Source organism: Nestor notabilis, unplaced genomic scaffold (assembly GCF_000696875.1).
Source record: "Nestor notabilis isolate BGI_N333 unplaced genomic scaffold, ASM69687v1 scaffold8513, whole genome shotgun sequence".
Taxonomy (NCBI): Eukaryota; Metazoa; Chordata; class Aves; order Psittaciformes; family Psittacidae; genus Nestor; species Nestor notabilis.
The window spans coordinates 7,843-22,751 of NW_009920556.1; positions in this window are offsets into that span (position 1 = coordinate 7,843).

Consider the following 14,909-nt stretch of genomic DNA (forward strand, 5'->3'; position numbering starts at 1 on the left):
CTCGCTGATTCCTTCCCAGCTTCAGCAGCAGAAACAAGTTGTCAGGGAGCTCCACCTCATGCACCAGCAGGCTCTGAGATAGTTTCCACTTTATTCTATTTAATTGAGCTTTTAAATAGAGCTATGCTGTCCTGTTATCTTAATTTTCAAGAGAGAAAAGCAAGGTTCATGTACATGAAGGATGAAGCATGCTGCTCAAAGCAGCATTACTTCAGCACCTATTCTCAGCAGGAGCTGAACTGGCTGCTGCCCAAAACAAATGATGCAACTCTGTACTGGCACAACATTTGGGGGCTAAATGGCATTTCTGTCCTTCTAAAAAGTCACAAAACTTTGCGATGGCTTCTCTTGAAGCACTGTATCTTGTGTTTAAATAGACCTGAAGTTGGGGATACCTACTGTGTCCAGCTCTGGGGCAACAACACAAGAGGGATGTGGAGCTGTTGGAGCGAGGCCAGAGGAGGCCACAGAGATGCTGCGAGGGCTGGAGCAGCTCTGCTCTGGAGACAAGCTGAGAGCTGGGCTGGATCAGCTTGGAGAAGAGTAGGCTTCTGAAGTGGAGACGTTAGAGCAGCTCCAGAGCCTAAAGGGGCTACAAGTATCCTGGAGAGGAGCTTTGCACAAGGGCCTGTAGGGACAGGACAAGGGGAATGGCTTTAACCTGCCAGAGGAGAGATTGAGATGAGCTCTTAGGCAGAAGTTCTTCCCTGTGAGGGTGCTGAGGCGCTGGCACAGGGTGCCCAGAGAAGCTGTGGCTGCCCCATCCCTGGCAGTGTTCAAGGCCTGGTTGGACACAGGGGCTTGGAGCAACCTGCTCTAGTGGAAGGTGTCCCTGCCCGTGGCAGGGGGTTGGAACTGGATGAGCTTTAAGGTCCCTTCAACCCAAACCAGCCTGGGATTCTGTGATTTCACTGTGAGTAGAGTAAGGTTCAGTAGGAAGTTTCGTTGCAAATTCAGATGAATGATTAAATTTTAAATTTTCAAGAGCCACAGATTTTCATTGAAAAGTCAGTATTTAGTCCGAGCCTGTGGTTTGACACAAATACATCTCTGGAATTGTGGAGGATTTTTTTAAGCACAGCACAGTGCTTGGGTGCACATGTAAACCTGATGAAAACCCAAGCTAAAATGGATCATTCTGATCCATTTTCTGTGTTTCAATAAAAGTCAGTATCCAAAATAAGTGGGAAGTACAGGGCATGAAAATTGCATTAGGCTTGGAAGGCTTTTAGATATGACCAAGGGAAGCTGTAGAAAATAGCCTGTGGAGATTGGCTGGGTGTGATGTCCCAGTGTTGCTGTGCTGTGATAACAACATTCTATCCGTGGCTCCAAGTGTTTGCTTGCAGGAGAAGGAGCTTGCACTATAGACTGGGCTTTGCAGCTGGGGAAGCTGAGGCAGGGTAAGAGTGGGCTGAGGCAAAGCAGGTCACTGGTGGAAAATCCACCTGCTGCCTGCCAGTCTCAGTCTTTCTACTCCTCCGACCTCCCTCAGCGCGATTGCTCTTTAATAGGGCATAACGGCAAGAGGGTGAGTGGTTTCACTGTGTCGGTTTCTCTCAGCATCGATATGTCTCACTTTGAAGAGCTGGAATGAAAGGCTGCACCCAGTATTTCAGAGTGGAGCTTTTACAGAAGGAGTTCCTTTGACTTCCAGGAAGTCACTGAAGATCTATAGTCATCCATGTGCTGCATCTGGAGAGCTGGTGTTAAATACTGGGGTTGGGCTGCATCACTAACCATTTCCACTCCTGCTTCTCAGATTTAACTGACATGAATAAACCCAACTTGAAAATGATTATTAAAAACAACCAACGAGCCCAAATCCAGTCCAGTGAGGAGCAGGCGTGCATGAGAGCTTGTGTATATAATTTGGACAATGCTGATGCTTGGATCGTGAGCATTTTTATAGCAGAGTGCAATCTATCACCATGTCATTTGAGGCTTTTTGTATTTGTCTGATCTTGGGAACTGTGCCCTATCCCTGGCAGTGCTCAGAGGTCCAACCTGGCCTTGAACACTGCCGGGGATGGGGCAGCCACAGCTTCTCTGGGCAACCTGTGTCAGTGCCTCACCACTCTCCTAGTGAAGATGCATCATAGTGACTTGTTGCATTGATTGTTCATGAGACTTTTTTTTCCAGGCATCTCACATTTTAAAACTAAGTGACCTTCTCGAAGGTCCTTTGGTAGCTCTGGAACACGAGCATCCTCCATTTCAATGCATTCAAATGCATTTTATCCTACTTTTGCAGAATAAAGACTGACCTGTGTTTTACTGCTGGGGAAGACTAGGCACACGGTAGTTTGATGTGCCACGCAGGGAGAAACCAAGTTTTGATGCCATCTACAAATTTCTACCTTTCCATAGATACAGAGTGAAGGGGAGACAAGCCAGGTTGTTCTCTGGGTTTGTTGCTGCTGATGTGCCTGGACTGCCCTGACCTTGTGAAGGGTCAAGCTGATGATGATGGTTTCCATGTTTCTTCTCAGGGTGTGACTTACTGCGGTAAAAGCTCGGCCAGCAGCCTCACCATGGCCAATGTCCCCTGGCACGAGGAGGTGGTGCACTTCGTCCAGGAGCTTGCCAACCTTATCCCCGACTATGAAATTGCCTGCGAGCATGAGCACTCGAACTGTCTCCTCATTGCTCACAAAAAGGTGAGTCTGTACCAGGGTGTGATGCCAGGCACCATGCATCTCCTTGGAAAGGCTGCACAACTGCCTTATTCTAACACATGTATCTCTAGAGTTAGCTGGGTACTTTTTTGGGGAAAAAACCACAGCATATGTATTTTGGAAAAAGCTGGAGATGCACCAGGCTGCAGCTGGTCATAACAACTCAGTGCTACCACAGCAATGCAGGCAAGAGGCATTTAACAGCTCCAGGAGGAGCTCAGTGCAATATAGAGTCACAGACTGGTTTGGGTTGTAAGGGACCTTAAAGCTCATCCAGTCCCACCCCCCTGCCACAGGCAGAGACACCTTCCACTAGAGCAGGTTGCTCACTCAGCCACTTTCCAGAGCAGAGCTGCTCCAGCCCTCGCAGCATTTTTGTTGGTGCCACACACTCTGAGCAGAGGCTTCGGCTGACTCTGAAGGGTCGCTTCATCAAGGGATGCCTGGGCATCATCTCAAATATTTCCTTCAGGGCTCTTCCTCAAACCAGGGTCTTTGATTTGTAGAACTCGTCAGGAACTTGTCAGGAACTCATCAACAAAGTTTTAAGTTGACAAGCAGGTATTCTTTATTGTGGTGCCAGAGAACACGGGGGATAGCTCCTCCTAGCATGTTCTGCCTGAGCATTAACCAAACCATGGTTATGTCATTAGTCATACGTATTTATTATGTTGTATACGTATGCATGAAGTTGTTTACACATAACATCACATTCCTAGAACATTCTTCCCGCATGCGCATTTTATTATTGTAGTGGTCTTTGAGACCTTTGGTGGTCGTTTCTGCATCATCTTCCTCTTCGTCACCTTATCTTTTTCTTGAATTCTTGTTCTGGTGGTCTTTAAGGTCTGAGCAGTACATAAATGCTTATGCCAGTTTAATTAGTTTGGTAACACTGCTGACATAAGTGAGTGATTTCTCCCCGTCCTTCTACTTAGCGGTTAACTTAGCTACAGCACATCCTGAACTTCTGCTAGTTCAGGCACACTTTAGCTACAGTCCACATTTTGCTTACAATAATTCTTATACGACAGTCATAAGGTTCTAAAACTATGTCAGCTACAACAATTTATCTTACACAAGGATCCTTACTATGTACTTTTGCTTGGACTTTTTAGGTTTGGAATGTTGTGTTGTTACGTGCAATGCCACCAAGCTTAAAGTTACTTAAAACTGAATCTTCTCATTTACAAAACATTATGTTCCATTTTGTACTTCCTTGTCTCAGTCTTCCAGGCATAAGTGACACGTGGCCAGTGCAGCCAGACTTGGGAAGGCTTTGGGATGCACTGTGGAAGTGGGGCTGTAGTGGTGGTGGGTAGCAGTGGGACTGTGAAGGATTCAGTAAAGCACCCAACAGTCAACCATTCATGGAGATTATCTGCTGGTAGGCTACTGAATGATTAAAGCTGTAAGAAAAAAAGCCAACCTGTATCTGTGCGTGTTTTGAAATGCTGTGGATGAATGTGGCTGAGAAACAGTAAGTTCTGGGTTGTTTTCACCTGAATTTCTGGTTTTTTCCTATCAAAGCAGTTACCCTGCAGTAGCTTCTGGATGGCTTTACTCAGGGCATTGTGGTGTCTAGAAAATTAAAAACAACCACAGCTGGGAAACCAGGTTGACATTTGCCCAGCTTGTCATAGCACACACGTGGTGTTTGGTGTTTCTCATTGCTCCCTGGCTCAGCAACGTGCTTCTTTTCCTTCCAGTTCAAGATCAACGGCGAGTGGTACACGTGGATCAACTACGACCGCTTCCAGGAGCTGGTGCGAGCGCAGGAGCAGGGCAGCAGCTCTCAGACTTTCACAGGGGCTGATTACGCAGCCAGAACTCCTCGCTGGGCGCTCTTTGGGTCCAGGGAGAGGGGATTCGATCCCTTGGATGTGAGATTCCAGCGGAAGAACAAAGCAAGGGACATCTCTGGGTGCTGAGGCTGGGGCTTGCCGATCTCTTGGCTGACTGGCTGCTGAGCTTTGGTCTCCATTTCTAGGCTAACACTGATTTTGAATCTCTTCACCTAGACTTTTCTGATGTTTGATATAGAGAAGGAGGGTAAAGCCTTTCTTCCTGTTTTTAGGTCTTCTTGGGTGAAAATATTTATATTTGCTTTCTATCTTGAGGTGCATCACAAATGGTGTATGCTGGCAGTTTATTCTAACTGGCAGCACAGTGAGGGAGGCAGTGGCTATGGTCTCCACAGCAGTGGGCGCTTGGGGCTGGATGTGGAGGGGGAATGTTCATTTGACTTCTGTGCACTGGTGCAAGGAGACCCCAGCATATGCTGGCACCAACTTGGCAGCAAAACATTCCACAACCGTAAGGGTAAGTGCCAGGGTGACTTCAACACCACAAGTTGTTGGATCTGTGTGGGTGAGACTGCAGATGGATCTGGATCTAGAAGCCTGACCCGTGCTCAAGTATCATTGTGCAGACAGCAACAGATTTATGCATTTTAAACGCTGGTGCCACTTCCTACAAAGACTCCGTCCCATCCCCTTGGGAATGTTGTAAGTAGCAGTACTGCTATTAATGTCATCTGCAGCTCCTGGTATCTCTCCAGGTATCTTCCAGCTTTGTGGTCCTGGCGATGAATATTTTCCAAGTAGTTTTATCCCCCTCCTCAGCAGCCCTAAGCAGTATGTATAACTCTTCAAAGCCCTGTTAGACTCTGGCTGTGTGTGTCCACTGTCCTGCTGATGGCGAGGACGTGCTCTGGGGAGCCAGCAGGCTTAGCCATTGGCTTCCTTTGCGCCACCCAAGCAGATGAACAGCGTTGCTGCTGGTTTGGGTAATCTGATGTAAATGCAAACTGAATCCAGCTGCAGAAACAGACCCAGAGGTAGGGGGAAGAAACTGTGGTCATGCTCAAGTGTTCTTGTCCCTCTTGAGCGCCAGTAGCAGAGATCAGAGGTGATCCCCATGCTCCCACCTTAACAGTGAGGTCCATAAGCCTGCAATTCCCAGTGCCTGTGGCAGCGTAGGTGGTGAGTGTTCCTGAGATTGTGATTCTATTTCTCTTTTTCAAAGAACCTAATTTCTTAATGTGCAAAAAGTGTTTCTAAAGAAGAAAGAAAATAAGATCATTTTCCTTCGAGCGCCTTTGGTGTGTCACTGCATTTATTTCTTTAAACAAGTAGGCTACAAACAGCATGGAGTGTGTATAGTGTGGAGAATGAGAACAGGGAACAGTTTTTTGGTATCTGTTCCGAATCAAGAGCTAGAAAATGGTAGCTGGAAGTTGGAGAAGGTGTTTCAACTGAAGAGAAAGTGGATGATCACATATTGGTCTGTTAAACTCCTTGCTACAGGACAAATAAAAGTGAAAGTGAAAATAAAAAGAACGGTAGGATTCAGTCCAGTGCAGCAGGATCAGCTGGAGACAGATGTAGGGAGTTTCTGCAAATAGACGCTCCATCACAACTGGAGAAACAAACCAGCAGTATATTCTCTGTTTTGAGAGAGAAGCCACTTTCATGGGAGAGGGGAGCGAATATAACAAAGTTTTTCCTCCTAGCTTTTGAAAACTTCATCTTCTGTGAACTGACTTACTGAACACATTGTTCCCTTGTCACTGCTTGCTTAGCAAGATGTTTCCCTGGTCATCCCTCTCCCCTAAGGTGTTTTCATAGTAAACTTTTAAATTAAGATGTGCAGGTGTCATTTCTCATGAATCTATATATTTGCAAGAAATACTTCCAGAGTAATTTTATCAAACAACTTTATTATTGCCTTAGGAAATTCAATGCGAGTTTAAGCTGGGACCAATTCCACCTTGCAGTGTAGCTAGACAATGAGGTTTAGAGGTAGACACTGTGTATTGTGTCCACAGCATGTATATTGTGGCTATCTACTGAGCCTACTGCTGTGACTCTGCACATACTACCCAAGTGCCTATGCTGATACCTTGTGTTTGCTGTTAATTAGTTAAGAGTTGATAATAATGAATAAAATTCCCTCTTTGCTGTGTTACAGTATTAAAAGTGAGACAGGCAGCACATGCAGGTGAGCAACCTGACAACAGCAGATGTGGACGAGCTATGTGAGAGCTGCAGCTGCGTCAGCCCCTCCTTTAGGAAATGAACTGCAGTGTTTATTTGAATAGTGAGTTGCTCCGTACTCAGCAACCTGAGAGAGCAAATGAAGTACGCATATAGTGGACCTGCATGGCAATCCTTGAAGCCCGCTATCTGATTACTTAAAATGCATTTGAAATCAAGTGCTCTACAGTCACCTCTAGATCATCTCAGAATCGTTTTTCATCTGCCTGTAAGTAAAACCACAGTGAATAATAGAACTGGTTGAAAATGGGGAATCTACTCCATTTTGTAAATCTAAATGGATCTCACCATCTCTTCTTTCTGCCCTGGAGTGCAATGCAATCCTCATGGCATAAATAGCACCTGCACTGATAAAAAGGAATTATACAAGAGCTGCTATTGTGAATTCTGTAGAAGTAAGGCTGATGATACATGGAAAGAACCAAGATCAGAAATAGAGTACAGGTTCAACTGATTTCCTTTTCTTTATCTGTCATGAAAAGAAATGTCCCACTATGCTTGTTCAAAGAGTTGTCTGTGCCGCTTTGCCCAGTTCAAATGGTAGGTATCTATCTCTGGGCTTCTTCTGAGTCTTTTGCTTCCATCTGTTCCCATCCAGTTCCAACCCCCTGCTACTACAGCTGGTTGCTCAAAGCCTCATCCAACCTGGTCTTGAACACTGCCAGGGATGGGGCAGCCACAGCTTCTCATCTCAATCTCCCTTCTGTCACGTTAAAGCCGTTCGCCCTTGTCCATTTTGTTTTCTGAAGTTTCCTCTATTGTTATGAATTGCTGGATAGCAGCACAAGGATAGGAGACCCAGAGAAAGAAGTTGCTTAATGTTATCCTGTCTACATTCAGAATGGTTTCACATACTCCTGCAACACCTTATCTTTCTGCAGAGGACCTTAAAGTCTTATATACCCAAGGAAACAGGAGGGTGAGCTTCTGTGCGGGGCTGAAAGAAGTAGATGTGAACATGGTCCAAAGCCCTTTCCAGAACTCTTGTAGGCTTGTAGAATGGAAGGCATCAAATAGCTCTTCCAGCACTGGTCTATTCAGATCAACGAGCAGCTTAACAATAAACATTCTGAAAATCCTTTTCATTTTCCTGCCAGTTGCAACGTCTTGGGACATAACAGCAGAGCTTAAGAAGCATCTCTGGGCTTTTAGACAGGATTTAGGGAGGAAGTTTATCTGAGTGTCACTCCTGATTTTGCGCAAGGACAATATCTGCTCAGTGGGTTTGGGATTAGCAAATGTACTTGACCCAAGACATGTGGCTGGATGCTCCCCAGAGATTAAAGACCACAGCAATTCCATTCCACTCCAATAGATCTTAATGCAAAATAACTTCAGGTGTTACAGATGTATCTTCAGGCACAGAGAATGAAAATCTCAGATAATGCAGCTCAGGGCAAAATTCAGTTTTGTCCAGTGATTTGGAATGAGTTTTCTGCTATCAAATTATGGAAATACTTTGGCATGGCTAAACAATAAATGCTGAAACTCTATCAGTTTTGCCGTAGTGCATTTGGTGCTTCCTGTCCAAAACCTAGTATGTTCCAAGGATGCTTAGCAGTCAGGTGGGAAAAGATTTCTCAAATTGCTTTATACTTTACTTTTTAAAGCAATAAACAGGCCAAAAATCTTGGATGGATCTGTGGAGTTCAAGCTGATTTTAATTCTTTCAAGTCAATGTTACTTCCCCTCTGCAGCCTCCTCCTGTGCAAAAATCTTTTGCTGTGGCACCTGTGGGCCAGCTCCATCCTCAGAGCTTTCCTCGCATCAAAACGAGGGGAGGAATTGACCCCTTTCCTCAGGCCCGGCAGCAGTGACAGCTGGTTCTGCCTTCTTCCTCTGCCTCGCAGTGCCTCGGGCTTTCCTGCCAATGCCTGAGCAAGGCAGAAACCCACTGAACCTCTGCCTGTCCTGCACACCCTGACCTGATATGGAAGCGGCCAAAAAGGGAATGGATCCTGTGGGCTCTGTAAAGCCAGGCAGCAGTGAAGCTCTTTTTAAGAAAATTAGTCTTTTTGATAGCTCCATCCACGAACCCCAAGGCTATGATGTTTTCAAGGTCTGGAATTTGAGTAGAATTACATCCCAACTTCAGTAGATTTACATGTCTTAATAATTCTCCATCTGGTTCAGTTTTACCACAAAATTGGTTCACACTAACATTGAAATCTGGATTGAGTCTCCCCAGATTAGAAAAGGAGACACAAAATTAGATATATTTCAGAGTCAATTTTGAGGTCTTATCATCCCTATTGACAGTTTTCCACGATATTGGGGCTTTCTTCATCCTAGTGTAGTGTATCCATGCTTCTGATTCAGCTGTCTTGATGGCAGTGAAGGTAGTCAACAGTACTTGAAAAGGTTCTTTCCAGTGTTCTTGAAGAAGTTCAGAAGTCTGTGTTTTCACTTAGACGTAATCTCCTGGTTGAAAATCATGTACTGAGTTCTCCAAAGACAGAGGCCTGTTCCAAACAACTACACTCTGAAACGCAGTTAAAGTTTTCTGTAAGGGAAGTAGATAAACATCTTGTTTTTCCTTTTAGATACACATTCAAATCTGGTTCTGGAGATTCATACGGCTTTCCTTACAGCAACTCATAAGGATTAAAGTTCCACTTTTAGGTTGAACCCGAATTCACAAGAGGGCCAATGGGAATGTCTGAGGCCATTTCAAATTAGTTTCCTGACATATTTTACTAACTTTTCAGTATTTAATTCATTCTTTCTACTTTTCAACTGGATTGTGGCCTCCAAGTTGTATGTAAGTCCCAAGTAATTCCCAACATTTTACTAACACCCTGTACCACTTCTGCAATAAAATGTGGACCTCTATCCAAAGATATTCTGATAGGCATCCCAAATCTTTGGATAAGTTCCTGGGATAGCCACTTAATGACTTCTTTTGCTTGATTGGGCCAACAGGGAAGGACTTTCTGACCATCCTGTAAATGTGTTAACCCCTACCAAAATGTACCAATACCCATTTTGCTGAAGTAGTTCTGAAAAATCTATTTGCCAGTAATCTTCTGATTCCATTCCTGATTTCAATATTCCCATTTGAACCTTTTTCTTTATAACTGGATTGTTTTTCAAACATAGTTCACATTTTGTAGCTGTCATTTTAGCTATTTTTAGCATTTTTACTGTGTGTCTCTTTAAAGATGTCATTAATGCTTCTTCTCTTCAATGGCACTCTTCATGTTCTTGTCTATATTATTTCTCTCATTATAACTGGTGGGATTACTACTGGGTCCTGTGTTGTCGCTCACTGACTATCCTGCCAGATTTTTTTGTCTTGCATTTAGCAACTTTCCTTATTTCTCTTCTTCCTGTAGCTATTTCGGTTTATCTCTTGGTAGAGCAATGCTTTTGGAAGGCATCTCTTTTTTCAATCCTCCTAGCTGCTTTTTCTGCCAATTTCTTTCCTATAACTTCTTTTGTATTTCCTGTCTGATGTGCTTTACAGTGCATGAGTGCCACCTTAATCAGTTTCTAGACTGATTTCTTCTTTGTATTTAATATTTGTTCCCTGGGAGGATAATAACCCCCTTTCCTTCCACAGGGCTCCATGAACATGGAACACACCAAAGGCATATTTTGAATCAGTCCAAATATTCACTTTATTTCCTTCACTGAGTTCTAATGCTCTCATCAAGGTTGTCTGTTCCGCCTTTTGAGCTGAAGCAGTGCAAGGTAAAGGATTTGTTTCTGTAACAGAATTCTCAGTAGTCACTGCATATCCTGCATATCAAATTCCGTTCTCCACAAATCTGCTAACATCCGTGTATAATTCCTAATCAGGATCCTTCAGCAGCCTTTCCTTTAAGTCTTTTCAACGGGAATAGACATGTTCAATGATCACCAAATAGTCACGTTCTAACTGGCCTTCTTCCTGCATGGAGTTCAAAAAGACTTGGAAGGTTAATCAAGTTGTTTTCAAAAGACATCATCTTGTTTTGTCAAAATCCCTTGGATTTCATCATTCTGCTAGGGGATAAGCAGTGACCCTTCTTCTGTTCTGATACAGCAGTTACCATGTGTGGCACATATATTGTTACTGTCCTTCTAAAAGTTAATTTTCGAGCTTCTTGTATTAACATCACTGTAGCGGCAACTGCTCGGAAACAAGTAGGCCATCCTCTGCTTATAGTGCCTAGTTTGGAGAAATAACCAACCAGTCTTTTCCAACTTCCTATTTTCTGAGTCAGCTCCCAGAGTACAAGATGAACAAATAACTAAAAATCTTTGGTTAGGTCTGGAAGTCCCAATGCTGGTGCAGTCATTAAAGCTTGTTTTAAGTTCAGAAGGGACTTTTGTTGTTCTGGGCCTCACACAAAAGTGTACAACAAAGTGGGCTTCATAGAGCAGCTTTGCTATCAGACAGTAATACGTTATCCAGAGGCGACACCATCCGGCCATTCCCAGAAATGCTTTTAATTCATGAATATTTTTAGGTTCAGGAATACTGCAGATCGCCTCTTTACGGTCTTTCCCTTTCAAAATCTCAAAGCCCAGATACATTACATTTTGGCTATCTGAGCCTTATTTCTAGAGGCTTTGTATCCATTTAGGCCAAGATATTTTAAAAAGTCTATTTATTGTTACCATGATACAGGTCAGTCCCTCTCTGCAACACTCAGCAACTGTCCAAGTTTAGATTCTGTATGACTACCTCCACTGTTCCAGCTCTTTCACCAACTGGTTACTGAAGATCATGGGACTATTTCTGAATCCTTGTGGCGATGTTGCCCGTGGTAATTGTGGCTTTCTTTCTGTTTGTGGATTCTCCCGCTTGAAAGCAAATAATTCTCTGCTTTCCTCCTCCGGGGTATACAAAAGAAAGCATCCTTTAAATCAAGCATTGTAAAGCACTGCTGATCCTCTCTCAGTGCTGTGGAAAGTGTATATGGATTTGCAACTACAGGGTATATGTCTTTAAGTATTTGATTTATAGCCCTTAAATATTGAACTAATCTATATTTACCTGAAGGTGTCCTTACTGGTAAAGTTGGAGTATTATATTCGGACTCACACTCTTCTAGAATCCCAAACTTTCCTGATTCCTGGTCTAACCTCTGGCTTGATTGGATGTTGCTTGATTCTTACTGGTTTTGCCTGTCCTTCAACCCTGTTTTCACAGGTTGTGCTGTCTTTGACTTGCCAGGTATATCTGTATTGCAGACTATTGGTATAACAGCCTGATCTGCTTCCTGTGTTATTTGTTCCTTAACTTTCTCTTGTTCCATCAATACTTCCTCTGTCTTTGATTCTAGTATTTTTAAAATAATTTCTTTTTCAAAAAGTATTTACACATTTAATTTGGACAATAAATATTGCCCCAACAAAGGTATTGCACAGTCTGGCACATACAAAAACTTGTGTCTAATTGCCTTATTTCCAAATTTCAAATTTAAGGTTGTCCTATTTTCTTGCTTCCCAATCACTCCAATTCTACTGGCCATTTTATTTCCTCATTTCCCTTTGCAAGTATTCCGAACAGAGTATGTTGTGCCTGTATCTACTAAAAATCCAGCCTTATCATCTCCCAGCTTAATTATAACCTGAGGCTCAATTGGGTTGCCCTGTTGCCCTTTTCAGTTGTCTTAGGGTCATCATCTTTGCAGCTTCTTGCCTACTTGTCTGTAGTTTAGGGCAGTCATTTTTCCAATGACCACTTTTCCCTGCAACATCCATCCTTAGGGGTGCATTAGGTTTTTGGACACCAAAGTTTCTAAACCTCCTTTTCCTCTGGCTTGTCCTCTTCCCTTTACTACATTCCCTGTTAAAAGAGCTATTAGTCTGCTCTCTCTCCCTTTTTCTTTGTTTTCATTTCTTTGTTCTTCTTCTTTTCTTGATTGTTACAAACTTTCCATGCTACTTCAAGCATTTTATTTAAATTTCTAGAATCCTCTCCCTCTGACTTTTGGAGTTTTCTTCTTATATTGGGTGCTGATTGTCCAACAAAAATCAAAGCCAATTGTTCTGCTTTGGTTTCCAATTTACATCAGTATATTTTCTAGCAGTCTTTAATTTTTCCAGGAACGCTGAGGGAGATTCATTCTTACCCTGTTTTACCTCATACTATTTAGACCAAATTAAAGCTCTTGATAATGCATGCTTTAGTCTTTTGCCTTCTGGTGTTTTATTTGTTGAGGGTTTTTTTTAATCAAATCCTTTATTCCATTTACCTTCTCTTCTACAGAACGACATTAACTGCAAAATAGTATTATACCTCTAAGTTCCAGAACTTTCACTCTTCAACAATTTTACAAATCCTGATGCCATTATGACAAAATAGTCAAAAGGTATTTGCCAAGAAAAAAACCCCAAAGTCCAACCCAGCAACAGCTTTCGCTTCTGACTTCTGGGCAGAGGGCTAGGCTTCCAAATGCAAATGGGTATTCCCTAGGCCTCAACTCTGAGCAGCTTTCACTGAACCTTACAGGCAGGCTTTCCAAACCTAATTCTGAACAAAGCGCCTTACCCCTTTCTCAAGGGAACGTTGGAGGAGCTCTATGAGTGGAGGGCAACGTTTCTCACCAAGAATTTTTCGGTGCCGGCCAGAGTTCAATCAGCACTTGATCTCTTCCAGCCTCACTCACAAGGTCTCATCTGGGTTTCCGAAAACCGTCACCAAAAGTTGGGAGAATGAAATTCCTGAGCACCGATGTAGCATTAAGAAGCAGACACTTCTTTATTGCAGCGCTGGGTGCTAGGTGGAATTCCCACAAATCCAGCACACCCCATGCCCATTTCATAGTTACACAAAAATTACAAGGTAGTACACTCCCAGTTACGATGATTGGTTCATGATTTGCACGTAATTGTAATATCTGCTCTGTCATTCTCTTCTGTTATAAGCTTGTGCAGAGGAAGGGTCTTCACCTGGGCAAGGGTCTTCTTGATCTGTGGGTTTGTTTTTAGTATTATAATGAGAGTATATAGAGGATAGTTCATTTAGAGGACACCCTAACCATGTTTTGTTGCCAATTTGGTGAGCTTGGTAGCTACCTTGCCAGGTTGTCAAATGAATCATCCTATATACAGTAGACCCTAGGTCTTCTGGTTATGGTCTAGAGAGTAAGGACTAAGTCTAACATGTTCCAGAGAACAGGGACTTGAAGCAACGCAACATCGGATTTCAAGCAGCACAGCAACCCATGCTAACATAAAGGCTAACTTCTTAAAACAAGATGTTCCTATAGCCAACTGTTTCACAAGCAAACACAGAATATAGAAAGGTGAGGTAAAACTTAGGATAATCTGCAACAGAGGGGCCCTGGCTCCTGCTCTGGGATACGGGCAGGAAGAGACTCCTGACAGGGAGCTGGCCAGCGCTGGTGCAGGACGGAATCTTTCCAGCCTGCTTGCAAGTGAGTTCCTAAGGCTGGTGGCTTTCAGTGCCACGCCATGATCAGCATTGCAGCCCATCTGCGAGGCACCCACTAGCCCAGACACCCATGGGGACACTGAGCCAGGGGAGCAGGCACAGGGCTGGACAGAGGGCAGAGCTCCCTTCTCTCCTCGTGTTTGCCTTCAGCCCCTCTCTACAGCCCTCTCTGCTCTCCAACTCTGCCAGGTGCCTCCTCTGCTGCATACAGCTGGATGCCTGGCTACATAGAGGAAGAAGCACCCATGGACTTCATCGAGGCCTGTCTGGAGAGCCCAGTGAAGGTAACTGCAGCCATTTCCAGGGAAGCACTGCCTGCGTCCCCTGACGAGGCCACCGGCTCTGGTGCCAGGGCTACTGGGGGGTGCTGGCTGGGCAGGGCGCGAACTCCCCGATTTTGCAGCCCCAGTGCTCCAGGCCTGCTGGCCACATGTCCCCCTTCTCACGCTGCCCGTTTGTGTCTGTGCCCCCCAACTGCTCAGGAGGAGACTCAGAAGATGCAGTTCCTGCAGACCATCTCCACCCTGTGCAAAGGTGCCACAGACAAGGGCTTCTCACAGGAGCTGAAGGAGTTCTACCACCAATTTCAGGTGGCAGAGAATATCAAGGCGAGGGGAAACCCGGCTGCTCTGGGGAAGGGGGCAAGTCGCCAGGCGCTGGCACATGTGAGCATACACAGGGCCCATGCAGGTGAGATGGGGAATTGTAGGCTAGGGAATCCCATGGGGCTGTGACTTGTGAGCTTTGTGACTTGTTGCAGGGGCAGGTCCCGGGAATTGCCGG